The 27,285-nt window shown below is 39.7% G+C and overlaps 1 pseudogene; it reads right to left on the bottom strand.

The window, feature by feature from the left end:
* Positions 1-21,365: 21,365 nt before the first annotated feature.
* Positions 21,366-21,484, bottom strand: LOC148506280 (5S ribosomal RNA; annotated as a pseudogene).
* Between the last annotated feature and the right edge of the window lie 5,801 nt (positions 21,485-27,285).

Raw genomic sequence — 27,285 nt, 5'->3', positions numbered from 1 at the left:
AAATCTTTTCTCAGTCATGGGAATGTAGCTCTTCCAGATTTAGAGATATTATCCAACTACTGTCAGTTCTAAGTAATCTCAAATCAAATCCCACATGTCCATTTATTCCTGATCAACATGTCTATCCCTTGTATCTCTTGTTAAATGCATAGCTAATTTTTATGGTTCATTATATGAAAATTTGTACATGTATCAAATTCAAAAGTATTTTTTAATTAAACATTAGATGATACTATACATGTCTTGCCCTTCCCTTTATATAACACTTGAGAGGTGGTTACATAGAAATGTACACATATATATATATATATATATATATATATATATATATACAGTGTAAATATATATATATATATATATATATATACAAAGAAATCCTTCTGGCATGGGTATGCACCCAGCACAAAACAAAGGAAGGCGGCACTCCAATAGATGATGCAAATCAACGTGTATTAATAATACAGCAACATATTAACATCCATGTGTCAACGTTTCAAGGCTAAGAGCCTTTTCATCAGGACATGCCTTTCTTTGTTTTGTGCTGGGTGCATACCCATGCCAGAAGGATTTCTTTGTACATTTCCTTAGGAGGCACCCACAAGTTTTTCGTTTATTGTCCTGAGTGCCGGACTCATTTCTGCATATATATATATATATATATATATATATATATATATATATTTATATACAGGATATATGAACAAGCAGGTGACATTCAACTTTAAGAAACAGACGATCATGTAGAGCTGTAGAGGTCAATATTTCAGTGATCTATAAAAAACACATCCCTTTTATCCTAAAGTTACAGGAACTTACTCCATTGCCAACTAAACATTAAATGTGCATCATTGAATCCATCAGCTTTTATACAAATATCTCTCATCATAGGGGTTTAGAGGTTACCAGAATACTGCTGATGCAAAATCTCTAGTATGATGGACCTGAGGTTTTCTAATGTCTTTGTGACTGGATGGCTTCCAGCCCAGACTCCCAATCACAGGTTGAGGGTTGTGATCCCTACTTGACCTTGGCGTATCAGGGATACCATCAGTGACTGCCTGTCACTGACTCCGCCCACTGTGCTGTGGGTGTAACGATGCTGCCACCACCAAACTCTACCATCGGCATTTGGAACCACTTACGAAACACCCAGGCTCCTACCTTGGCACCTGTAACCGCTTCTGCTGTGTATGAGTTTAACTAGCTGAGGCCACACTCCCTGATTGGTGTCTCCTCCTGATCCCTTGCAATGGACCAGGTCTGCATGGTAGCTGGCAGAGGGCTTGAACTTGGAGACACTGAGCTCTTACCCAGAAGAGCCAGAGAATGGAATAGCGTTTGGCGCACTTCTGTTGGTCACAGGATTGAGGCGCAATTGAAGTCAGGCAAGATGTTTATTGCTCGAAGTCTTAAAAAAAACCTCAACCTTTCGAATGAAGGGGTACATTTAGCATACAGGAATCTTATCAAGTCAGCAGTTCTTCTCCTCAAAGGGTTGTACACATACACATACAGGGTTGTACACATACAGGGCTCACAGGCCCTCTTTTTAAATCATTCTTACACACAATATCACAGGGGGGTAAATCCGCCCTGTGTTCCTCTCAACCAATCATGCTCTCTCACAAAATAGAAAATAACCACATATTACATTTCAAAGGAGTCACTCAATTTCCTCCTTTCTAATCTACCACCTAAAAGCAGTTGCTTTCTAAACATAAACTGATTTAGCATACAGTATAACTGTCTCCTAAAATGTTGATGTAACATTTCACAGGAAATGGTAAATGACATTCATCCTTTGATACATTTACCACACAGTGACAAAATATCTATGTAGAATACCACTTTTTTCCCCAGAAGTGCAGACACACAAGAGACAATCTCAGGGACATATCAAAGGACGATTTAGCATTTGACTCTTCACACCATCACACAGTCCATCCTGGTCTCACTGGAATGCACTTCATAGAAAGCTTTGTTAAACAAAGGGTTTGACCACTACCATATCTCAGGATAATTAACATATCATTTCCTATGTCAGGAGGGCAATCCCCATTACAATAATATAATCTTGAACCATATGCCTATAAGTGCATAGCCTATTAAATATACTCTGCTTCATGCACTAATGCATTGCAGATCAGCTGCAGGGCACCACAGCAATATAAATATACATACTTTACTACAGTTTATTATACCATGTGCAATGTGCTTTTACACTGTGTCCTGGGACTTTAACTGTGTCAGCAGTGGTCGCAGTACCCACACTCCCCCAGTGCAGCCGGTCCAGGCCGCAACATATAAAACATTAAAAGCACACTTATTAGCACTTAGCGCAGAGTACATTTACAATGGGCGCCTGGCACCTTTTGTCCTTTTAAAAATGGCGCTGCAGCCATTATTCACGTGGGGCCGGCCTCTGGCCACAGACTTTATGTATGAGGTTGAGAAGGATATACAGATTGAGTCTCCCATATCCAAATATTCTGAAATACGGAATATTTTAGCATACCAGAGGCAGTGAAGTCTTTTCTTTTTGATGGTTCAATGAACACAAACTTTTTTTAACTCACAAATGTATTAAAAATAAAGTCTACAATTGCCTTCAGGCTCTGTATGTAAGGTGTATATGAAACATAAATGAATTTAATGTATGTACACAAACTTTGTGTTTGAGCTACAAAGTTATTGAAAATATTGTATAAAATTACCTGCAGTCTGGGTGTATACATTGTTTATAAAACATAAATGCATTCTCTGTACTTAGATTTGGGTCCCATTCCCAAGATATTTCATTATTATATGCAAATATTCCAAAATATGGAATATTCCAATATCCAAAATACCCCTGGTTCCAAGTATTTTGGATATGGGAGACTCAACCTGTATTCTTCAGTAATCCATATGTTTCTCAGTGGATCATGTTTTATTGTTTATACATCAACAACATCTGCCTTTACTGGTCAGGTACTGATATAGTCTCTACAAAACTTGGAGAGAATTAACAACTGCGATGACAATTTAAATTTCATTTGAATACAGTAATTTAACCATCCATTATTTGGGTGTAGCTGTGACGTTAAACCAAAACCCGATTCAAAGCTCAGTATGCCACAAAGCAGTGGGCAGAAAGAACTTTTTACAAGTCATTATCCACCATCCCTCAATCAAGGCTTTGTATACTCACAATTACTATGAATCCTGAGAATTTTCAGCGATTGCAATGATGCCACCAGACAACTTGACCTGATGCTGATGAAATGTAATGCACAGGGTTATTACCCCGAGACTCTAAAAATGGCAAGAGAATAGGTCCTTGCACTCCCAAGCATTCAAACACTCCAAGAAACAAATAAAATACAGGATAAAAACAAGATCATCTGGATAAACATCTATACTACTGTCCCCACCATCATCATCATCAGTACAACAAGTAAATGATGGCCTATAATTAATATAGACATTAAATTATCAGCCCCAAAATTCACTTGTATTACACCTGGCTACAGGAGGGGCAAAGCATTGAAGATAAATTGGTTCATAATGTCATAATGGAATCACTAATTTTAAGACAAAGTCACCTTCACATTTTTTGACATAAAGACTTGGAAATTTTAAAAGCACGGGTTGTATAACTTGTAGCTAATTAAAAGCAACTACCATTGACCTGTTCAAGCTGCTTCATTGAGTATTTCATCAGATTCCTTTGTGGTAGTTATTATATTGGGAAAAATTACAAGAACTTGCAAATAACGCAAAGTTCTACACAGGTCCAGTATCAGACAAGCGATTGAAGGGAAGACTTGTGAATAGCCATTTGCCAGATTTTTTCGGGACTGTAAACAAAGCTTGGCATTGTTATGCTATAAAATGATCAACTGGATCATTCTTGAACACCGTGTTAAAGATAGCAGTAAAGCCCTGCTCCAGAGGAAAACAAAGCGGATTTATATTCTTCAGACTGTTCAACCCTATGGGCTGATTTAAATCATCACTTATAACAGTTTCATCTGATCACTGCATCTACATTTGTGTTTTCTATTCCATTTTTTTTCCTATTCCAGACTTTTTTAACAGTCTTTTGGAGACTACATGTTTTCAGCTTTTTATTTTTTACTTTGTTTTTAATTTTCTTTGAGGTATTATGCATTTAGTAGCACAAACATTTTTCAGATTTTATAGATAGCCATATAGTTAATTATTCTGGCTATTTTTTTTACTTGTTTGCCCATATTTTATTATATGATAGTCAGATATTTAGTTATGTACTGCGTTACCTAGCAGCTGCTCACTTTTATTGTGGCACATTAGCTCTTTATTGCATATGTCCTTCTATTTGGAGTATTATAGTGTGCTACCTACATTTAGTTGATGATATACTTTATATCTATGACACTATTGCAAGCGCTGCAGCTAGTTCATTACATGATGTAGCCTATGTCGCAGTGACACTAATTATGATATACAATGTGTCGTATTTTTATACATGTAAATAGCAGTGACCCTTTCTTCTCTTCTACTGACAGCCAATTGTTATAGTGATAGTACACATAGATGCCCCCATGGGAGTCTGACGATGCGCCCATGTACATGATGACATCATCATGACCTCAATGGAAGCTGTGTCAGCATTGGATGAACACTTGATGAGAAGCATTTAAAGGTATGTAATTTGATTTATGCACTCTTGTCCTAATGAAAGGATTAAATATTACTGAAATGTTGACCTCTACAGTTCTACACTCTGTCAACCAGGTTATTTAAGTTGAAGTCCTTAGTGCCACATGCTTATTCCTTTGTATTCATTTAACTTGGGAAGGGCACAATCTGAGTGTGTGTGTGCGTATGCATGCGCAGGGGCATATCTATAATGCATGCAGGGTGTGTGCTGCACATGGGCTCCCGGGTCAAGGGGGTCTGCACTGCACACCCTGCACCCATAGTATGTATCCTTTCCGAAGTCCCACTCTGGGTCTCCCAGAACTATTCAAATGTCTGAAAATGGCCACTGCAGCCATTTTTTCAGCATCTTGCACATTTGCTGTGAGGAGATTGCTAGGGAAATGGCATGGCCGCATGCACAATAGACCCTGGGCACACTCTAGTGCCCAGAATCTATTGATTATGCAGTGGCTGGCCAGCTGCGTCAGTCAGCTGCTGGCCGCTTGAGTGGGTGGAGAGGGCCCATGTCGGGGGATGCACACAGGCCTCCTCCTCTCTAAAGATGCTCCTGTGTGTGCATGTTTTTGCTTGACTGGCTTTGTCAATTCTGGCTTCACTAGTTATTATAATATAATATTATATATTAATTATATTATACTTACTGCAGTGACCATGTAATGGTATACAGTATTATATATGTGACAGAAAGTGACAATCATAATGTGACAAATGAGGCTTATAATGAGGCAAGAAACTGAGAATGTGGGTAAAGAACATTGAGGTAGAAGAACATCTGTGTTGTCAGGTACACTGGAGAAGACCTTGTCACTGTCAAGTCTTAAAAGAAAGCTAAACAAAGCATACCTCTTATATTTAATTCTAGAATGTACATTTCCACATGAACATAAGTTACCAGGTATGCCTTTTTGGATTTATCTACACATATCTATACCAATAAAAGATCCATGATTTCCCTAAGAGAAGTCAATTTATTACATATAGAGGAATTATCCACTAAATAATATTTTTTTTACTCTGTGTTCAGCTTTTAAACCTCCTAGATGGACAAAGACAATTCTCAATGGAGATACTAATTTTTTCAGATATATTCTTGCCTTATTTGTTCAAAATAGCAAATGATAAAAATAATTCCCAGCAATAATGCTATTTAATAGAACAGTGTTTCCTAACTCCACTCCTCAGGGTTTCCTAACAGTGTATATTTTCCAGCTCTCCTAGTGGGTGCTCAGGTATATCAATTACTAGCTCACACAATTTAAAAGATTCACAGGTGGTGCTAGTTACTTTACTTGTGATACTAACATCTATACTGTTAAGGGCTCCTGAAGACTGGATTTTAGAAACATGGTAATAAAACATATTAAAGATGATCACTGGGTGGTTATCTACTTATGTGGAGATTGTCTCTCTGTTGGAAATTTTACACACATTTAGTTGAACTTTATACACTTGGGGAACTATATAGTTAAAGGTGCTATACTATATATTTACATTATGCTAATGGATTGAATATTGATATATAAGACCACATGGCAATGTTTTGATCACAATTTTAATATATGAAGCGTATGTAAAGACAAGTCAAGGAAAATTTGACTCATATGGCCAATTAAATCTATTCACTCTAAAAGTATGGTTCATTCAGTATAATTTTCTTTGAATTTGACAATAATCCTGTCTAGATATTGAGATTGTTGGGCCATGTTTACCTGATTTGGACACAATCTGAGTGTCCACTTCTTGATGAAATATTTTATTGAACATTTCTATAAAATGATTCATGATTCCTTATGATGGAACATCATCTGGAATTCCCTAAATCAAAAGGTTGTAGCATTTTCTCCACTTGTCAGATCGTCTAAAAGTTCCCGAATGGCTTACAATTCATGGGATTGTTAATTCATAGTTGCCTTTAAGAAAGAGATCATAAGTCTTCTCTTTACTTTCTTCGTTACAAAAATCTGGCCACCAAATGTGACTGAAGATTGGATATTTTGGATCTAAACACTTTTTCTATTTTTGCTTCTAAAGACTCAAAGTCCTACAGATAATGTTTTTAGATGCTGTAGTATTTCTTGTGTGATTGTTGCAGTGTTTGTCTCACAAAGTGATTCATTTGAAAACTGTGAATTTGAAACTGGTATTTTTGAGCTAAAACTGGAGGTTGCAACAAAATGATGTGTTATGAGGTGTTGAAGTCTTAATTTTCTCTGCAGGATCCTCTTTTGCTGTGACCTTTTTGAATTCTTTACCATTTTAAACAAGTACAACAATATAACTGAAAAAAAAATCCTCTTTACATTATAAAGGATCTTGAATTTTACACTCTTTGGGAATCCATGGATTCTTTATTGGCATAGATAGTGTAGACAAAGCCAGATAGGCCTACCTGATATATTGTGCTCAACCAGAAATGGTGTACAGTTCAACCATGAAAGCAATTTCCATCACAGCTTCCCAATTTAACCTTCCAAATAGTAGATAGAATCATGAGGATAATGGGCCTGATTCAGACCCACTCACGAGCGGCTGTCTGCTCGCAAGTGGGTCGATGTTATGGACTGAGCATGCGCACGACGGAGGGAGCTCCGTCGTGCGCATGCGCCAGACGCGACGAGCGAAGGAAAGTCCTTCGCTTGTTGTGTCCGATCAAAGGGGGCATGCTGTCAATGTTGATTGACAGCACGCCCCCTTTGGTGGGCGTGCCGGGGGCGTGCCTCCCTGACGGGGGCGTTCCTAAGGGAACGCCTCCCGTCAGAAGCCGGCCCACTGACATCACTAGTGATGTCAGTGGGAGTGATTTTGGCTCTGATAGAGCCAAAATCACTCCGGAGCTTGCGGTTGAAAACCTCAACCGCAGGCTCCGGCCTCGCAAATTCGATGGTCGCGATGGTCTCGACCATCGCGACCATCACAATGCACGCTCGTATAGCCTGTGGGTGGTGACCCACAGCTATACGAGCGTCCAGGAGGACGCTCCATGAAAATGGAGCCCGGCCCTCATTCAGAGCGTGCGCTCTGCTCAGAGCGTACGGCTCTGAATGAGGGCCAATGTGTTTACAAGACCCTCAAAGGGTAAAGGGTATATCACAAATTCACTAATCAATTTCCTTTTATATTCTTTGTTATTTCAACAGGAGAGTTTCTTATACAATCATGAAACATTTCATATAGTATATACTGCATAAAAAAATGGTATCATGCAAAAACTTTTCTTCAATTTCCTCCATTCCAGTTCATCCTCTAGGAGATGTCAGAGGCCTATTGGTAAATGGTAATGTTTTCATCTAAAGATTCAGCATTGGTTATTTATATACTCCTAACCAGAGTTATGTGGCAGCAAGCAAGAAAAACTGCTAGCGAAAACTCTCCAAGGATAAGATTTTTAGTTACGCATTCAAAAATAATAGTTATTATTCATATAAACAAAATAAATGTAGGTGTGTTCCATGCATATTACTCTAAAATATACCTATTAACTACCAATGCATTTGCAAAAGAAAAGAACCCTATGTACCACCCATTGGTGAAAAATATATAACACACGTAACTTTGATAAGGAAGATGGCCACCCTCAGCTCTGGGCCCCTAGCAGCTCAACGTCTTGTACCTATGGTAGTTATGCCCATTTCTAAAATATTTTAAAAGTAAAAGATAGATGGCATGCCACATGTCAGCTTGAGGATGTCAGACAGGAAGAGCCTGTTCTTGCTTGTTGTAAAGAAATGTGAAAACTTGTTTCAGATCATTCAAATATTTCATGCTTGATCTACGGACTAATGTTTGCTAGTGGATGTCTTTGGATACAGAACAAGCACCTGTCTTAAAGTTTTGTGCATTTTTGGATATATATTCTCCCTTGGATTCCTATTGTTTATATTCTACTGGAAACCAGAATGGCATGTGTGGGCAAATTGTGTACCATGGGCCTGATTCAGACATGGACGCTAAGCTGCGCTCGCATCAAAAAGGGTCCGGGAATTCTAATAGCATGATCGCGCGGCAAGGCTTATGCGAGTGGCTGCTGTGTGATCGCAGAATGGAGTAATGATGCCTCCTTGCCGCCTGTAGCTAACATCATCTCCAGGAAGTGTTTAAAACCATCAGAAACATCGAGAGCCATCATAAGCACTCACAGTGCTTGTGGGAGCTCTACCCTACTGCAAGCAATGCGAGTGCTTCAAGTAAATTACACCTGCTGCCTCATCATATGATGCACCCATGATGCACCTTTGCTAATTATGGATGCCCATTAAATGCCATTTTGACGGTCAGACACGCCTGAATTTGCAGCACCACTCCCCCATTCACAAGCACCTTCCCCTGTTGCCACCCACAAACAGCACTATCTGTCACTCAAAGTAGCGGCCAGTCTGTGTACTACGAGCGCTCGATTCTAGATCGCAGTGACTAACTTGCACACACGCATTGCGAACCATACGCATGCACAGATGTGCGATTATCGGCAAGAGCATTCGAGCGCAACTTAGCATCCGGATCTGAGTCAGGCCCCATGTTCGTTGTGAGAAGCCAATGTTGTGTTGCTCAGAACCACAGATGCTTTTAAAGAGCATGCATGGAAGAAAGCGCTCTTAATACAGTTATTGGACTATGAGTACAAGTCATTAAATTCCAGTGAATAAGAAAGTGATTTGGTCATTAAGAAATCCTTGATAGAACCAGAACTTTGTGTTGCAACAGTCCGGTCGGTGATTTCCTGACTACTGTGGGGTGGAGTCACAAATGCTGCAGGCTACATCCGATGTGGGATCCTATAACTGCAATCTAGGGATTGTTTTCCTATATGCCTAATATACAAGTACTGTATACTTATGGTATGCGCATGTTATTCATAAATGCAATTCACGGTGTAACTAATTACTACACTATCAGGCACTTGACCTTGTCCCCCTTTTTTCCCCAGATTTATCCGATTTACCAATCAGCTTTTTCAAGGATTAAGCAGCTACCTGTTTGCAAAAAGGAGTATAGTGTAACTTAATATAAGAAGGAGGAAAGAGACTTCCTTAATAATACCATTTTCCCGCGTGATTGAACAATTTTAGGGGCAGCGCCACAGTTCTATTCTATTTATTGCGCGCAGATATATATATATATATAGGAGCTACATGACGAAATGCATTGAGGTGGTTCTGTGATAACATAAATCCTTTGCTCCTGGAATATGCATTTGGGCTACAGCAGATAAGCAAATAACCTCTCTGAACACTTCAGAGTGACTCATAATTATTGCACAGGAGGCATAAAACATTTTGTAGACATTCAACATGTTAAAAGTAACTGGAAATATCATGGTTTAGACAGAGAGAGAGAGATTGGCTAAAGCTGAAAAAACTTGGATTGTTAACTTAAATACTTTGGCCCCTGCTGGTATGAACAAAGATTTTGAATTGAAGTGGTTTTTATAAGTAGTGTTTTTTTTTTTAGATGTTTACATTTTTTTTGTATAATAACTTTTTCATATTTATTTTAGACTTGGCATGTAATTTTTATGATGGGAATTCATACATCATTTCTGGTACCAGGTAGATGTTTAATGAAGTTTCCAAGTAATTTATGTATATTGTATTTTTATATTTTATACTTGTTACCATGGATACCCTGATGCTAAATATGGGTTATCCTTTGCCATTCTGGTCCACGAGGTGAGCACTTCTGGTTATGGAATGGAGTAAAAGTTGGCATGTATTGGATATTGCCCCATTTCTGGTTGACCTCTGGGTGTTTACACCAAGGTGGGCTATGTAGTATCCATGATCAGAGGTGAGTGCCTATGACACACTTCTAGCTTCTGTCACGGCCAATGACACACTTCTGGCTCCTGTTGATGGTGGAATGAGTGGGCATGGTTATTGGCTTTTAACTAGCTATCATGCCCCACTTCTGTTTTTTCACTCATGAAGGGCTCTGCTGAGTCCAAAACATATGAGCATTATAGCAAGTTTAACAATATGTGAGTAATAAACAGCAACTTCTTTATGCATGAAGAAACCTAGTGAGTGCCCCATTTTTTTGTTTCTATGGTTTTATCTACACAAGTGGCTTTGGGAGACACCCCAGTGATTGCTTATTTCATTGAAGATGTGAGTGCGGCCTCAATTTGGATATATATATATAAATCTATATATATATATATATATATATATATATATATATATATATATATATATAGAAAAAAGAAAGACCAGCACTCACTGTGTGATGAATCGTCTTGCTGAGGTGCACACCATGAGGTCAAACACCCCTCCACATAAATCCACAAAAAAGCGGCACTCTCAGACTGTTATGTGCAAAAGATATACTTTACTGCATCAACGTTTTGGGGTCCAACCCCCATCTTCAGGACACAATAAGTGAATGAAAAAACAAATAATTTATACTTACAGGTGCGTGGACAATCCCTGCAGCGTGCCATTCAGGTCCCCGATGTGCAGCGTCTAACTTCCGGTATTTACGATGACGTCAACCCGGAAGTGACCCTGACCGGGTTCACCTGAAGGTGCAGCTGGTAGGGAAAAAATAGTGCATGTCGTAAAAAAATAGTGTAAGATGTCCCGAAGTATCCAGACAACACAATAAAACAATAAATACTTAATAAAACGGCTAAACATCTACCAACAATAAAGGATTGTCTCATAATTGCAATATTACTGCATCATTATTTTACAATATCCGTTGTACAAAATGAATATCAATTCTCAATAAGTGCTCTATGGACTTGATGCTCTTAGTTATAGAAGAGTCCACCAGAGAATTAAACATTATTAAAGAAAAAAATCACCTCTTTTGAAGCGGAACACATTAATTCTTTGAAGGCTGATTCCAGTATAAATTGATGGACAAACTAAAAACACAGGTAGACACTTACCACAATGATTTGATCCGTTACAAAAAGGAGAAATATGTAAAAGTACAGCAAGATTACTCGCAGCACCGGGTTTATAATTGGCTCCATACAGCCTACCGCCATACAGGCGAGTCGATACCTAAACGAGGAAGATCATGACCAACCGTGCCAGAAGATTGGATTATTCCAGTACATCAGCAAGTGATAATGATAATGCAGGTACACACCCCTCCACCAGTCCATCCATCCCCTTTGGAGTAGACACCCGCAACACACTGGCTGGGTCAAGATTAAACCTACTCAGCATGGCGGGCAGTCGGAGAGGCAAAGGAAGAAACAAGCCACCCAAGGGGACGTCGAATTTAGTTTTTAACCTCTCAAAGACCCCCCTCACGTTTGATCAAACTAGCCTTCTAAATAAGGGACTGAGTTTTGTACCTATGCATGGACATCAACCATTTCAATGGAAAATTTACAATTTCAAGTTACAGCGCAAATTGAGATTGAAAGAATTTTACAGCAAACAATCTAAACAGATGAACAGCGCCACTTTGGAGATGCCTGAGCAAATAAAGAAATTGGGTCCTTCTTCTACCTTCGATCCTCAATCTTTTAATTCATCAATAAACACTTTCTCTCGCATGTTAGAAGAGGCTCCTCAAGATGTGAAGTCACCCGTTTACTCAAATTTGCCTTTCAATGAAAATGTGGCCCTCAATAATTTAAAAGCATGCCGTGATATCATTATAAGAGGGGCGGATAAGGGAGGAGGTGTAGTGGTGCTTGACATTGATATGTATAGGGAAGAATGCCTTAGACTTTTGTCTGACACTAACACGTATGTTCGATTGGATAGGAATCCGACATTAAAGTATCAGAAAGAACTTGATGTTATATTAACTAATGCAGTGTCACAAGGCACCATTTCAATAATAATACAGAAGGCCCTACAATTGCAGCACCCTAAAGCCCCACTATTTTATGTTATTCCCAAAATTCACAAGAAAGCGAAGCAGACCAATTATTTCTGCCAGGGGTTTGCTGTGTGAACCTTTAGCCATTTTCATTGACGCTTATTTACAGCCTTGCATTGTCAATACTCCTACACATTTAAAAGACACGTCATCTCTTTTACGTGATCTAGCACAGATTAATTCTGTTCCTGAAAATCCTCTTTTAGCCTGTATAGCCATTGTAAGTCTTTACACTTGCCTCCCACATTCTACTGGCTTAGAAGCTGTGCGTTCATTGATCACCAACAACATGCAGTACAAAGGTCCTAACATAGAATTTTTGATGGGTTTATTGGAATGTACTTTGTCCCACAACTATTTTGTTTATGATGGCATTTTTTATTTGCAAGTAGCGGGTGTGCCATGGGCTCATGTGCAGCCCCGGTATTTGCAAACGCTTTCATGTTTACAGTGGAAATGGAATTGTTTTTCAGTTCCTCAGAGATCAGCCAACATATATTCAAATATTGGCGTTACATTGATGATCTCCTCATTTTATGGTCGGGTTCTCAAGAGAAGTTGGAACAATTAATAGACCATCACAATCAAACAAGTAGTCCAGCTAAACTCACATTGACGTCTAGTTATGATAACATTAATTATTTAGACGTCAATTTGAGTATTAATATTGATAACATTAACACCAAATTGTATTCAAAGGCCACAGACAGAAACACTTTATTAAAGTATGAAAGCTGTCACCCGAGATCCACAATAGCGAGTCTACCTTTCTCACAATTCATAAGGGTATGCCGTATTAACAATGATCCTAAGATTAGAGAAGAACAACTAAATGACATTGGAAATACATTTTAGAAAGAGGCTATCCTTTGAAATTGATAGAGGATGCTAAAAAAAAGGCTGCCAGCCAAGATAGATCTGAATTATTGAAAGAAAAAATTAGTAATCCATCAAAAAAGAATTATATCACATAGGTAAATCGTTTTACCAATAAAAACAGGGAAGTCACTAAGCGAGCTAAAACTCTGTGGCCTATAATAACTACAGATCCTCAACTTAAAGTGTTTAAAGACAGTCGTCTTTTGCCTAGTTATACTAGGGGACCCAATTTAAGAGATTTATTAGTGCGCACAGACATAATGGATAAAAATTCCATAAGCACTAATTTTTTGGCAAGGAAAGCAGGTTGCCACAAATGTTTAGGCTGTGTAACCTGCAGTTTTTTGATAACGGGCGATAAATTTTGTCATCCTTATACAGGCAAAATTTATTCCATCAAACATTCTTTAACATGTACATCCAAGTTTGTGGTTTATCTCCTGTCTTGCCCATGTGGGTTACACTACATGGGCAAGACAGAGAGACAACTTAAAGAAAGGATGGCGCAGCATCGAGCAGCCATAAGGGCTGCGTTGCTACAAGAAAATAGTGAGCAAGCTGTCGCACGCCATTTTGTGGAAGCTAACCTTCCCATGGCCACCTTGAGATATCGCATGATTGACCATGTCCCTTGGTCTATTAGAGGTGGAGACAGGGCAAAAAAGTTACTTCAATTAGAATGCCACTGGATATTTACATTGAACACGGTAAATCCATATGGCTTAAATGAAGCTCATAATTTAAATTGTTTTTTATAAGCATTTAACATTGAAGCATAAAACCATTTACTTTATTAATTATTGCTATATCATCCATTCTTTGAGAGTGAGCCAAGTAATTTTGTTGTTTGTTTATCTAGTTTGTTAACAGTCCATAACATTTTTCACCAATAGATGGTATATATGTAGTTTGTAAAATAATGATGCAGTAATATTGCAATTATGAGACAATCCTTTATTGTTGGTAGATGTTTAGCTGTTTTATTAAGTATTTATTGTTTTATTGTGTTGTCCGGGTACTCCGGGACATCTTACACTATTTTACGACATGCACTATATTTTCCCTACCAGCTGTACCTTCAGGTGAACCCAGTCAGGGTCACTTCCGGGTTGACGTCATCGTGAATACCGGAAGTTAGACGCTGCACATTGGGGACCTGAATGGTGCGCTGCAGGGATTGTCCACGCACCTGTAAGTATAAATGATTTGTTGGACCCTGAAATGTTGATGCAGTAAAGTATATCTTTTGCACATAAGTCTGAGAGTGCCGCTTTTTTGTGGATTTATATATATTGTGATAGGATCACTGGTAAAGTGGTCTGTGGCAGGTACATTTGTCCCAGATTCCTGTCTTTTGTGTTTTAAACCCCCAGGAGAAAGTCTGCAGTGTAGCAGGCTTGAGTTTTGGCTTTTTGAAAAGCCGGTTTTGGGACCTGGGGGTTGTGGGTGAGAGGAGAGGGAGGGCTCCACCCACGGCCACTCCAGGTTTTGGATCTTGCAGCCTGGTAACAGGCTTGTTAAGGTTTCCACCTGAGAGTGGCCAATATAAGCCTAGTTTGTTGAGGGCTGATTGTCTCACCTGGAAGAGCAGGCAGGGAGTTTGCTCAGAGACACTTGGATACCTAACTGTGAGTGTTGTGCTGTGCTTTTGTTGCTGGCGAGCTCATTAGGCCCTGCCAGGTTCTGGTAGTGAGGGAACTACCTGTGAAGTTAGTGCCCCGACAGGGCTAGGATTTATATTTATGTTTTCTTTATGTTTCTGACATTGTACAATAAAGACTGGCGCCGACCAGCTTGTACTTGCATCCAAACTGGTGTGCTGCTTTCCTGCTGCTGTGTGTGTGTGTAAGGAAGGAGTCCTCTACCCAGGAGAGGGACCCCCTAACCTAACTGTGTCACAATATGGTGTAGAATGCGGGCACCCACACACACTGAAGTTGCAGCAAGAGGAAAACTTTCCATTTAAAAATTAAAGGGACAGACACCCAATTTGTGAGTGTGGAAATAACACTGTGTCCTTGGAGTCCCATAGAGGAGGCATCAGCCAATGCTCAGAGAGGCAAGGTTCAGCTTCCAACCTACACCCCAGGACAAAATGGAGGACATTATTAGGGCCTTGCTCCAAGCTACAGCAGCTCAGCAGGAGACAAACAAAATTCAGCAGGAATCTAACAGACTTCAACAGGTCGCCATTGAGGAAACCCGCCAGGCCTTAGCGGAAAACAGCCAGGCCTTAGCAGAAAACAGCCAGGCCATAAAAGAGGTGGTACAGCACCTGGTTGCCCGACCCAGAGATGTTAATACTGGTCCTCCCACCACCACTCACTCCGTACGAGCCAGTCACTTCCTCCAAAAGATGACTTCGGGCGATGATGTGGAGGCCTATCTCGCCGCTTTTGAAAGAACGGCCGAAAGGGAGAGTTGGCCCCAGGAGCAGTGGGCAAGTCTGGTGGCACCTTTATTGTCTGGGGAGCCACAAAAAGCATATTTCGACTTATGCCTGGCTGATGCCAAGGACTATAAAAAACTAAAACAGGAGATCCTAACTCGCTTGGGAGTCACCACCTTTGTTCGTGCCCAACGGGTCCACCGCTGAGAGTTCCATAAGGACAAGCCTCCATGTTCACAGATGCATGACCTCGTCCATCTGTCCTCAAAATGGCTACAGCCCGAGACGCTGATGGGACCCAAGATCGTGGAAAGGGTCGTGATGGACCAGTACCTGCGATCATTACCTGTGACTCTGCGCAAGTGGGTGAGACATGCAGACCCTAAGTCCGCGGACCAGTTGGTCGAGCTGGTGGAGAGGTACGTGGCGGCTGAGGAGCTGATGAGTATACCCCACTGAGCCCCAATGGTGCACCGGTGAACTCCCAGAGACACTGGTAAGACTGTTCCAGGGGAGAAGGGTGCTGGGCGGTGGAATGTACCTAAGACTGAAGGTGTAGAACCTGGATACAGGCCTGCCAGGCCGGGAAGGTTCTTGCCTCATAAACGACTAGACATTAATATGACTCAGTGTTTCCGATGTGGTGGCTTCGGCCATATTGCCGCTAATTGTGCACTTACAACTGAACCTATGCAATGTGATACTGCTCATGTCTACCGCAGGGGGTCTTTCTTTGCACAGATAGCCTGTACGGCTGACCGGCAGGCTGAGACTGATAAGCACATGTGTGTACTCACTGCAGATGGCAACCGAGTAGAGGCACTGTTAGACTCTGGTAGCTTGGTGACACTTATAAAAGCTGAGCTGGTGAACCCCTTGAGGCATACAGGGAAAACTGTTGGTGTGACCTGCATACATGGGGATACTCGATATTATGTTATGGCCAAGGTGAACATTGAGACACCATGTGGCTCTGCTATAGTTTCTGTGGGTTTGGTGCATGGTCTGGTGTACGATGCAATATTGGGGAGAGACTTTGCTCACTTCTGGAAGTTGTGGGAAAGCCGTTTTGTTCCAGAGGTGAACAACCCCGATCCATTTGAGAATTTGTCGATGTAGTGGAGGAAGGAGTTTCTTCTGAGTCAGAGTTATTCCCTTTTTCTACTATGGTTGGCGAACTAGAGAATGCGGTACGTGATGGTGGCCCGCCAACTGATGTGCCTCCCATTGAGGTGGGAAGTGTTGTTGGGCCAGGTGATCGTCTGCCTGATTTAGAGGTCAGAAGAGAGGTCTTTGCCGTGGAGCAGTTGAATGACCCTACTTTGGTAAAAGCCAGGGAGAATGTAAAAGTAGTTGATGGTAAACCCGTAGACCCTGATAGTCCTTTGTCCTATCCCCACATGGCAATGTGTCAGGATTTGTTATATCAGGTGACTAAGAAGGAGGAAGATGTTGTGGAACAACTAATAGTTCCCAAAGACTACAGAAGAACAGTGTTGGATCTGGCCCATGGTCATATAATGGCAGGCCATCTAGGGGTAGAGAAAACCACTGAGCGAATAATGCAGAGATTTTTCTGGCCTGGGCTTCATAAAGAGGTATCTAACTTTTGCGCGTCCTGCCCTGAGTGTCAGTATCATGCTCCCAGGCCACATTTTAAGGGTCCACTAGTTCCATTGCCTATCATAGAGGTGCCGTTTGAAAGAATAGCGATGGATTTGGTTGGACCCTTAATAAAGTCTGCCAGGGGACACCAGTATATTCTGGTCATAATGGATTACGCTACCAGGTACCCGGAAGCGATCCCGTTGCGCAATACGTCAACCAAGACCATTGCCAGAGAGCTAGTTCATGTCATTAGCAGGCTGGGTATACCTAAGGAGATACTAACTGACCAGGGTACACCATTTATGTCCACAGTCATGAAAGAGTTATGCCGCCTGTTCAAAATCGAACAGTTAAGAACTTCGGTTTATCACCCCCAAACCGATGGGCTGGTCGAGAGGTTTAACAAGACGTTAAAACACATGCTTAGGAAAGTGGTCGACAAGGATGGTAGGGATTGGGACTACTTATTGCTGTATTTATTGTTGGCCATAAGAGAAGTTCCCCAGTCCTCCACCAGGTTTTCACCCTTCGACTTGTTGTATGGGAGACACCCAAGGGGGTTACTAGACATCGCCAAAGAGACATGGGAGGGGCAGTCTAGTCCTTACAAAATGGTGATTGAGTATGTTTCTCAAATGCAGGAGAGAATTGCTGCGGTAGTGCCGATAGTGAGAGAGCACCTGGAACAGGCTCAACAGGCACAGCAGAGGGTATACAACCGCAATGCTCGGTTATGCAGCTTTGCTCCTGGGGACAGAGTGTTAGTATTGGTTCCCACTGTGGAAAATAAACTTTTGGCTAAATGGCAAGGGCCCTTTGAAATCTTAGAAAAAGTGGGGCAGGTCAATTACAAAGTTTACCAGCCGGGGAAAAGAAAGCCGGAACAGATATACCATATAAATCTGTTAAAGCCCTGGAAATATAGAACGGTACTGTCGGCCGTCCGAGACCCTCCAGTAAGTCCAGGGCCCTTAGTTCCCGAAGTGACAGTGGCAAAAACCCTGTCGGCAATTCAACAACGAGATATCAAGGAGTTTCTGGTTAGAAATAGGGTACTGTTCTCTGACGTACCTGGGAAAACCTTGGTCATTAAACATGACATCATCACTGACCCAGGGGTTAAAGTTAATCTAAAGCCCTATAGGTTACCAGAAGCACAAAGAGAATCGGTGTCGAAAGAAATTAAAAATATGCTAGAGTTAGGGGTTATTGAAGAATCACATAGTGAATGGTCAAGTCCCATTGTGTTGATTCCAAAGCCCGATGGGAGTGTGCGTTTCTGCAATGACTTCCGAAAGTTGAACAGTGTTTCAAAATTCGATGCCTACCCGATGCCAAGAGTGGATGAACTGATTGAGACTCGGGACGGCAAGGTATTTAACCACTCTTGACCTAACCAAAGGGTATTTGCAAGTACCGTTAACCGAGAGCGCCAAACAAAAGACAGCTTTTTCAGCGCCAGAGGGCTTGTTTCAGTACAAGATGTTGCCCTTTGGGCTACATGGGGCACCTGCTACCTTCCAAAGAATGATGGACAGGATTCTAAGGCCCCATAGACGGTATGCGGCTGCTTATCTGGATGACGTGGTCGTTCATAGTCCTGATTGGCAGTCTCACTTACCCAGGGTACAAGCAGTGTTGGACTCCATCTATAAGGCAGGTTTGACAGCCAACCCAAAAAAGTGTTGTCTAGGCATGGAGGAAGTAAAATATCTGGGATACACCATTGGCAGAGGCCTGATAAAGCCTCAGCTCAATAAAGTTGATGCCATACAAAACTGGCCACGGCCTCTGAATAAGAAGCAGGTGAGAGCCTTCTGGGGAATTACGGGGTACTACAGGAGGTTTATACCCAACTTTGCCACCATGGCAGTCCCACTGACTGACCTGACCAAAGGCAAACAAAAAGTCATGGTAGAATGGAGTCCTGAGGCAGAGAAAGCTTTTCAGGAGTTGAAAGTAGCATTGTGTTCCCAACCAGTCCTGATGACTCCTAATTTTGAAAGGGAATTCATAGTACAAACCGATGCATCAGAAGTAGGTATAGGAGCGGTCCTGTCCCAGAACAAGGAGGGTGAGGAACAACCTATTTTCTATCTTATCAGAAAGTTGAATATACATGAGAGAAACTATGCCACAGTGGAGAAGGAGGCGTTGGCCATAAAGTGGGCGTTAGAGGCTCTCAGGTACTACTTGGTCGGAAGAAAGTTGAAATTGATCACTGACCATGCCCCTCTGAAGTGGATGTCTGAAAATAAGGACAGTAATGTGAGAATTACGAGATGGTTCTTGGTGTTACAAACTTTTACATTTTCAGTGGAACACAGGCCAGGAAGCCAGCTGGCCAATGCTGACGCGTTGTCATGCGTTCATTGTTTGGGGGCTTCAGTTGTTCCACCCCACAGGTTGAAACAAAGGGGGGGGATATGTGATAGGATCACTGGTAAAGTGGTCTGTGGCAGGTACATTTGTCCCAGATTCCTGTCTTTTGTGTTTTAAACCCCCAGGAGAAAGTCTGCAGTGTAGCAAGCTTGAGTTTTGGCTTTTTGAAAAGCCGGTTTGGGACCTGGGGGTTGTGGGTGAGAGGAGAGGGAGGGCTCCACCCACGGCCACTCCGGGTTTTGGATCTTGCAGCCTGGTAACAGGCTTGTTAAGGTTTCCACCTGAGAGTGGCCAATATAAGCCTAGTGTGTTGAGGGCTGATTGTCTCACCTGGGAGAGCAGGCAGGGAGTTTGCTCAGAGACACTTGGATACCTAACTGTGAGTGTTGTGCTGTGCTTTTGTTGCTGGCGAGGGCATTAGGCCGTGCCAGGTTCTGGTAGTGAGGGAACTACCTGTGAAGTTAGTGCCCCGACAGGGCTAAGATTTATATTTATGTTTTCTTTATGTTTCTGACATTGTACAATAAAGACTGGCGCCGACCAGCTTGTACTTGCATCCAGACTGGTGTGCTGCTTCCCTGCTGCTGTGTGTGTGTGTAAGGAAGGAGTCCTCTACCCAGGAGAGGGACCCCCTATCCTAACTGTGTCACAATATATATATATATATATATATATATATATATATTATTGTGTGATGGTTTTCAGAGCTATATATTTTATTTTTGTGGACTGATGATGTAATTTCTGGGGCAATAGGGGTCAATTGGACTTCAGTCCTTAAATAGAGAGCAGGTTGATACAGGTGAACACACACAGCCCAGAGGTAAAGCATATTCAAGCTTGAAACACATTGGTGATTTATGTGTTTCACCTGCATCAATTTTCTTTGGAATCATTGAATGGTACCTTGTTATCTGGTCTTGGTATTCGAGGAGGGATTGATGATTGCATGCCCCAGTTTGCCATCTAGGAGATTAAGGGGAAGATTCTGGAAAATCCCATATTCATGCTGCTGTTAATGCTCCTAATCCAGGAGCTGTCAAGGTACAGTCTCAAATACTGTATGTGAAATTATGACTGCTGGTTATATCTTTGTGGAGCACTACTTAACATTTAACTAGCACCTTTTAGAAGATAATAGCTAGCATCTGATTGGTTGTTATGGGCTAAAACACCAAAAAAGAAGGGCTTGTTGCTGGGGCACACTTAAATTAGATATTCACATGAAGTATAAGTTTAAAATATAACTTTTAATAAACACAATTAATATTACAAAGGGACCCATGCTACACAGAAAATTATTTTTACAAATAATGATCATTAAAGATAATACGTTATCATTGAAGTGGCAAAAAATATTTGAATAAGAGTAACAAATCTCCTACGTCTAGTAAAGTTATTCTAAGTATTATACCAATTCGATGAAAGTCTTGTATAGGAAGATAGGTACCCTATTAACCATCGTAGTCTATCAACAATGTGATTTGCTTATTATCCAGACCAATGAATGTATGGGAACAAAAATATATGAATACTCAGCTGTGCTACTACACTGTCCCAATCCACCTCGTTGTTCATAAACCTACAGTACCTGGTATTCCCAGGTGGTCTCCCATCCAAGTACTAACCAGGCCCAATGCTGTATAGCTTCCAAGATCAGAAGAGATGGGGCATTTCCAGTAAAGTATGGCTGTAGGTGTGTAATCACTCAGGAAAGTGTGAATGCCCAGGTAAAACACAAAGCAGGGTGATTGTAGGACTATCTCATTTAAAGAGTCCATTTTGTTAAAATTACACAGTTCAAAGAAAGTATTGCATAAGCGTGCTTTAATTGTTCCACAAAAAATTCATCACATGTATTTACAAGTTAAATGATGTCACATACATACAGTATCAAATGCTATGGGCAACTTCTCCATTTCTAAAAACTCTCAATTTAGTAAATTTACCCCTTTGTCTTTTATTGCATGTAAGTCCCTCCCTCATGATTTCAGGTGTCAAAATTGAATGGAGATGATTGGAAAGAATTGTTATTGGTGTTAATAATAGTGTAAGAGCAAAACAAGTCCAAGTTACATGATTTTATTTTAGCTGTTTTTTTATATATTTTTTTTAAAGAAATCCAAAACTTAACAAGTTTACTTGAGGGTGGTTTTGCCAAAACCAAAACACTGGTATGATTTAAAACCAATACCAAAATATTGGGGCCTGCACACATCTCTAGTTTTTACAATCATAAAGTAATGTTGATTTGTTTCTGTAAGCCTGGAAATCACTACAATGCCTTGAAACTTAAAACCTCTAAAAATATTTATGCAATTATTATTGTAAATTATTTCAATAACAACCATTGCCTCTACACACAATTTAAAAATTTTAAGAAGAAAGGTTTGCATGAAATAAAACAGATCCAAAGTTTTTTTAGTTTCTTGCAGTCCAATAAAACTCAAATATTTTTTCTCCATATGGTGAATTTTTCCTATTGGCTATAATGTTTCTTTTTTTAAGTTATTTTTTTAATCCACAGTTGGAATTGATCTTCCAGACCATGAATTCGCTACTTTTACTAAACTTGTTGGTACTGAAATTTCAAGGCATTCAGATATTTATGTAGCATGTCTAATGATGGTTTTAACTGATACACAACTTGCTTTATGATTAGATGTGTCAGCTTGTTATCTAAAGAGGAACATTCCACATTAGATGGAATATTGAATATATTTTATTCAGTCAAAGACACTGACAAACTTAGATCAGATCTCTCTTGTTGTTGCCATTTATCCACATATTAATCACAGATGTAGCTAAATCTTCATCATTAATCACAGACTTAGCTAAATCTAGAGAAGATCTCCTTTGCTTTTCTTTCCCTTTATCCATTTTTTTCTGTATCTTTAGAGACATTTAGGTGCATTTATTAGGTGATAGAACTTTGTAAACAAAACTTCCAAATATAGATAGATAAAGATTAATAACAAGAGTTATTATTATTATTATTAATAATAATAATAATAATAATAATAATAATAATAATAATAATATAATGTTCAAATAATAATTCCACTTTCTATGCTCTCCTATTACTTTTTTATTTTATCTGTCCTTGTTTTCCTTCTCTTTCCCTTCTTTCTTACTTGCTCTTCTTGTCTACCAGCCTCCTCACTTTACTTACTGTTTTTCTTCTTTTCTTCAAGGTCTCGAAATTTTATCTTACACTGATGCAACAAATGTTCAGCTTTGATATTACCATGAGAAAGAGCTCAATTTTAAGCAAAGTTTGGTAAAAACTAAATGAAAGTAAAATAAAATGTTGACTTCAAAGAAGGTAGATATGTAGAAATTATAATAATAACATTTTTTTGTGACTTTAGTCAAATATGAAGAAACAAACCAAATAAAGAGTATCTGTAAAATGAGGTGAACAGTAAGCCCAATAATGTTTTTTTAGAGAGATTGAAAATTTGCATACATCAAAGGGCACTGGATACTAATGTATGTGAGCAATTAATTTTGTTTGAAACCTTTCTCCTTTTTCCCCTTCCCCTTGAGTCCATATGGACGGTTTCAAGAAAAATGGGTAATCATCACACTAGATGGACCACAGAGATATACTAAAAAAAAACAAGAGCAACCTCAACCAGGATCAATAAGTGACTGAGAAACACCACCATGTGTATATATATAACCAGATAGGTAACAACAAATAAAAACCTATGGTCTTCTTTTCGCAAAAAATTCCCAGAGTGTGATTCGAAGTGATCTCAATTCCCTGTGGCTTGTACATGTCCTGGCCAATGGCAGAGCATGTACAATAGGGCTCTGAGTCATAACCACAGAAATGTCGACCTCATTGAGGAAGTTGTATATCGAAAGAACTGTCTTAGAGGCTAGGTGTTGCTGCATACCAGTATTAAAAAAATGTTGGTGTATATGTGAATAGATGTTAGATGTATTAAAAAAGTGTTTGTGATACAGTACATTATACATCCTGCTCCCAGGGGAAAAATTATTTGCTGTATATGAAAATTGTGTGACATTTATGTATGTATGTATAATGGGTGCAGGGTGTGGTGCAAATGGCCACCTATTCATTATACTTACTACTTAGTCTGTGCCACATAAATCAATGGAAAAATTCCACAGTACTGAATTTTCTGGGAAAATGGTATGGAAACCATGATCCCAGAGATAAGCATATGCTTAGTAGGGGGGGAACAAATAGAAACTCCACACAGGCCCCCTTATCTCCTAAAATGCCCCTGGTAGGTGACACACTTTAATTATTTAATTTCTGATTTTTACATATTACATTATTACCATATTTTGTAGCGTTGAATCAGCTTCATCTGTAGGACTTCCAGGGTGGGACAGTAACTCTTTTAACTTGGTTAATGTGGCTCTTCACCACTTATCATTTGCCATAATATAGTATAACCTTTGCAAATGAGTTAGGCAAATATGGTAAGAGCTGAATCCCAAAAGATAGCTTTGTATAATTTATATGCGGATTGTGTGTAACACCAACATGAGACAGCAGGTGTTGCAGGAGTAATGGGGGAACCAAATGAGGACAAATTATAATTCTTAAAATAGTGATTTCTTCTTAAATAAGAAAAAATATGTTCAAATTGGCAGTATTTGTACAGATGTGAGCAAACCCAAATGTTTTGGTGTTTGTTTTGGTTCTAAATTATTTTTTGGATTTGGCAAAGCCACCCCCAATTGTTTGGATTTTGAGTTCTTTAAAACTGTTTAAAAATAGCTAAAATCATGCAATTTGGACCTGTTTTTGAAACTAAAAGTATTAATGATACCAATAACATTAATTTCCAGTCATTTTTGTCCACCTCACAGCTCACAATACAGTATTCACCAACATTGGCTAATGTCTGGCTAAACTAAGTGACAGAGCATTGGAACAAACACATGGCAATTGAAAAGAATATAGCACATCTATAAAACATAGTGGCATAGCAGTGGTAGACAGGATGGCAGTTTATTAAGCTTTATGGCCCCATATAATATTTTAATTAGTCAAGAACTAATAGCCTAAAAGTAAAATATATTACCAACACACTTCTCCAAATAGCAAATCACAGGCCTCAGATCAATACAAATTTAAGCCAGAGTAACAGCCTAATATAATTGAAAATAAACTAATAAGTTAATTAATTATTAACATATTTCTCCAACCAGCACAATCACAGGTCTCAGTCAATAGAGGTGGATGGAATCAATATATCAATAAAATAGGGCTAATATAAATAATAGTCTCAGGAGTAATAGGAACCTGTTAGTATTTACATAAATGAAACTGCATGTCATTTGCCACTTGAACTGAAAACTTACTTTTAAGGAGCTCTTTGGATCTCTTATGATCTGTGTCACTTGGAAAGAAAGACATTATATAGGACTTATACCTAAACTCAAGCATGGTTGCCAAAATGTATTAATCCAATTGCAGGATATTGCAAATAAATTTTTCCTGGTAAATTGAATATATAACTTGATCTACAATTCCAACATACTTAGTGGAATTGCTTAATTTAATCTTCTCATTCAGCTTCTCTAGCTGCTTTATCAGTAATTGTATAACCTGACTCTGGCTGGCAATGTCTAAACTTACTTCATTGGTTACAAATCAAATGGTTTCAGTAGCTTACATAAAACCAAGAGTATTCTCCACTGTGCTGCAGTAAGGTAACATGACCCCCCTCTCCCTATATCATGACTTGATATGTACATTATGTTTATTTGGCTTGTTGCTGTACTTTCAATCACAGAAGCATATACTGTAAAAGATGGAATTTCACCTGGTTACTATCTCTTGCTTTAGTTGGTGGCATGGCAAATTGAAATTTTCTTGCAGCTGCTGCAATCTTTTCAATGCAGTTGCAAAATTCCAAAAATGACCAGAAATGTAATGGGTCATAGCAGCATCTCCTGCAAGGATCTGCCATTTTTTAAGAAATGCTGAACCACCAAGTTTATTTTGTGTGCAAAACAAGGTATGTGTTCAAATCCACACAGTTGTAATGCTAGTACAATGTTACTTGTATTATCGGAAATGACAAGTACTGAAAAGAGTTCTAGTGGCATAATCCATTTTGCTATCATATACTTGTGTTTCTCCAACAGATTGACACTAGTGTCCCTCTTAGTGAAGCCAATGATAGTGATTAGCTTGCTGTAAATTAAATGGCATTGTGTGTTAGAAACCGCTGCTGCTAAAAGTGATATACCCGACCAATCAGTTGTCAGTTATGTAATCTTCAGTTGGACCAGTACTGCTTGTCCACATATCAGTAGTTAAGTGCGAGTACATTGCCATTTTCTAGGCAAATAATAACTTTCTTTAATGTCCAGGTATAGGTGAGTAACTATTGTTCTGGTCAAATACTGCTGAGATGGAACTTGGTAGCATGGACACATGACCTCAACTAATTATCTAAAACCAGATGAATTGATGATAGATATTGGAGACCGATCTAATGCTAAAATAGCCATCATGGCTTCAGTGATACTGTGCAATAGGATGGCAGATGTCATACTCTGTTCCTCTTTTAAACTACTATTCTTATTCTTGGCCCATTATGTGATGAAAATTTACCCCAGCAGCAGCTGTCCTAGTATGCAAGGCTTATATTTGTGAATCCTGAAAGGGGAGCAGTCAGGTTGCCTCTGCAATTTGGATGCAGAACTACCTCCAATCATTTACATGGATGTAAATGATAGAGCTGTCAGCAGTGGAGATTGCTTGTGTTGGGATCTATCCATGCAGTTGGTAACTGATGCTGGAATGCTTGTTATTATACTACATGATTTTCCAGGTTTTGCAAAATAATTTGCATGCACTTGCTGCAAATAATGTAGCAGGGAGAAGGTGTGTAGATTGTTAACATCCATATCTCTACTTACTTTGGCACTACAAATGGTACAGGTGCCTTGATAAATGTTGTCAGGATTTGGATAAAAATTATTCCACACAGAAGAGGTGGATTTTTTGGTATTTCTAGGTATGACAATGTCCTTCTACTTATCAGTGGAAAGAACTGCTGCCACTGGTGGATGACTTATTTTAACACAAACAGCCTTCTTTTGAATTTTATCAACTTGTTCATGTCCAACGCATTCATCATCCTCATTAATGTCAGATACATAACTGTCCCCCTCATCCTGTTGCACTTCCACAGTAACATCTTCAATCTATGTCTAAACCACTATCTTTACTTTTACTACAAATTATCCTCACATTTGCAGAGGGTTCAAAAATGGTGGAAGGAGACTTCTCTACGAATAGTGTCAGGATCAGAAATGTCAGACTTACACATAGCACTCTTTGAGATCCTTAGACTCTCCTCAAGGATCTGTAAAGTTTGTAAACACACAGGGCCTGATTCAGACCCGCTCGCAAGTGCTATGCACTTGCAATTGGGTCAATGGCCGGGCAGTGCACACGCACGGCACGCGCGAGCCCCGGAGCGAGCGAGAAATCACTT

This window comes from Taudactylus pleione, unplaced genomic scaffold, assembly GCF_031769625.1.
Source record: "Taudactylus pleione unplaced genomic scaffold, aTauple2 ptg000408l, whole genome shotgun sequence".
Lineage (NCBI taxonomy): Eukaryota > Metazoa > Chordata > Amphibia > Anura > Myobatrachidae > Taudactylus > Taudactylus pleione.
Note: the sequence above shows the minus strand (reverse complement) of the source record. Positions and strands in the feature narration are given on the sequence as shown.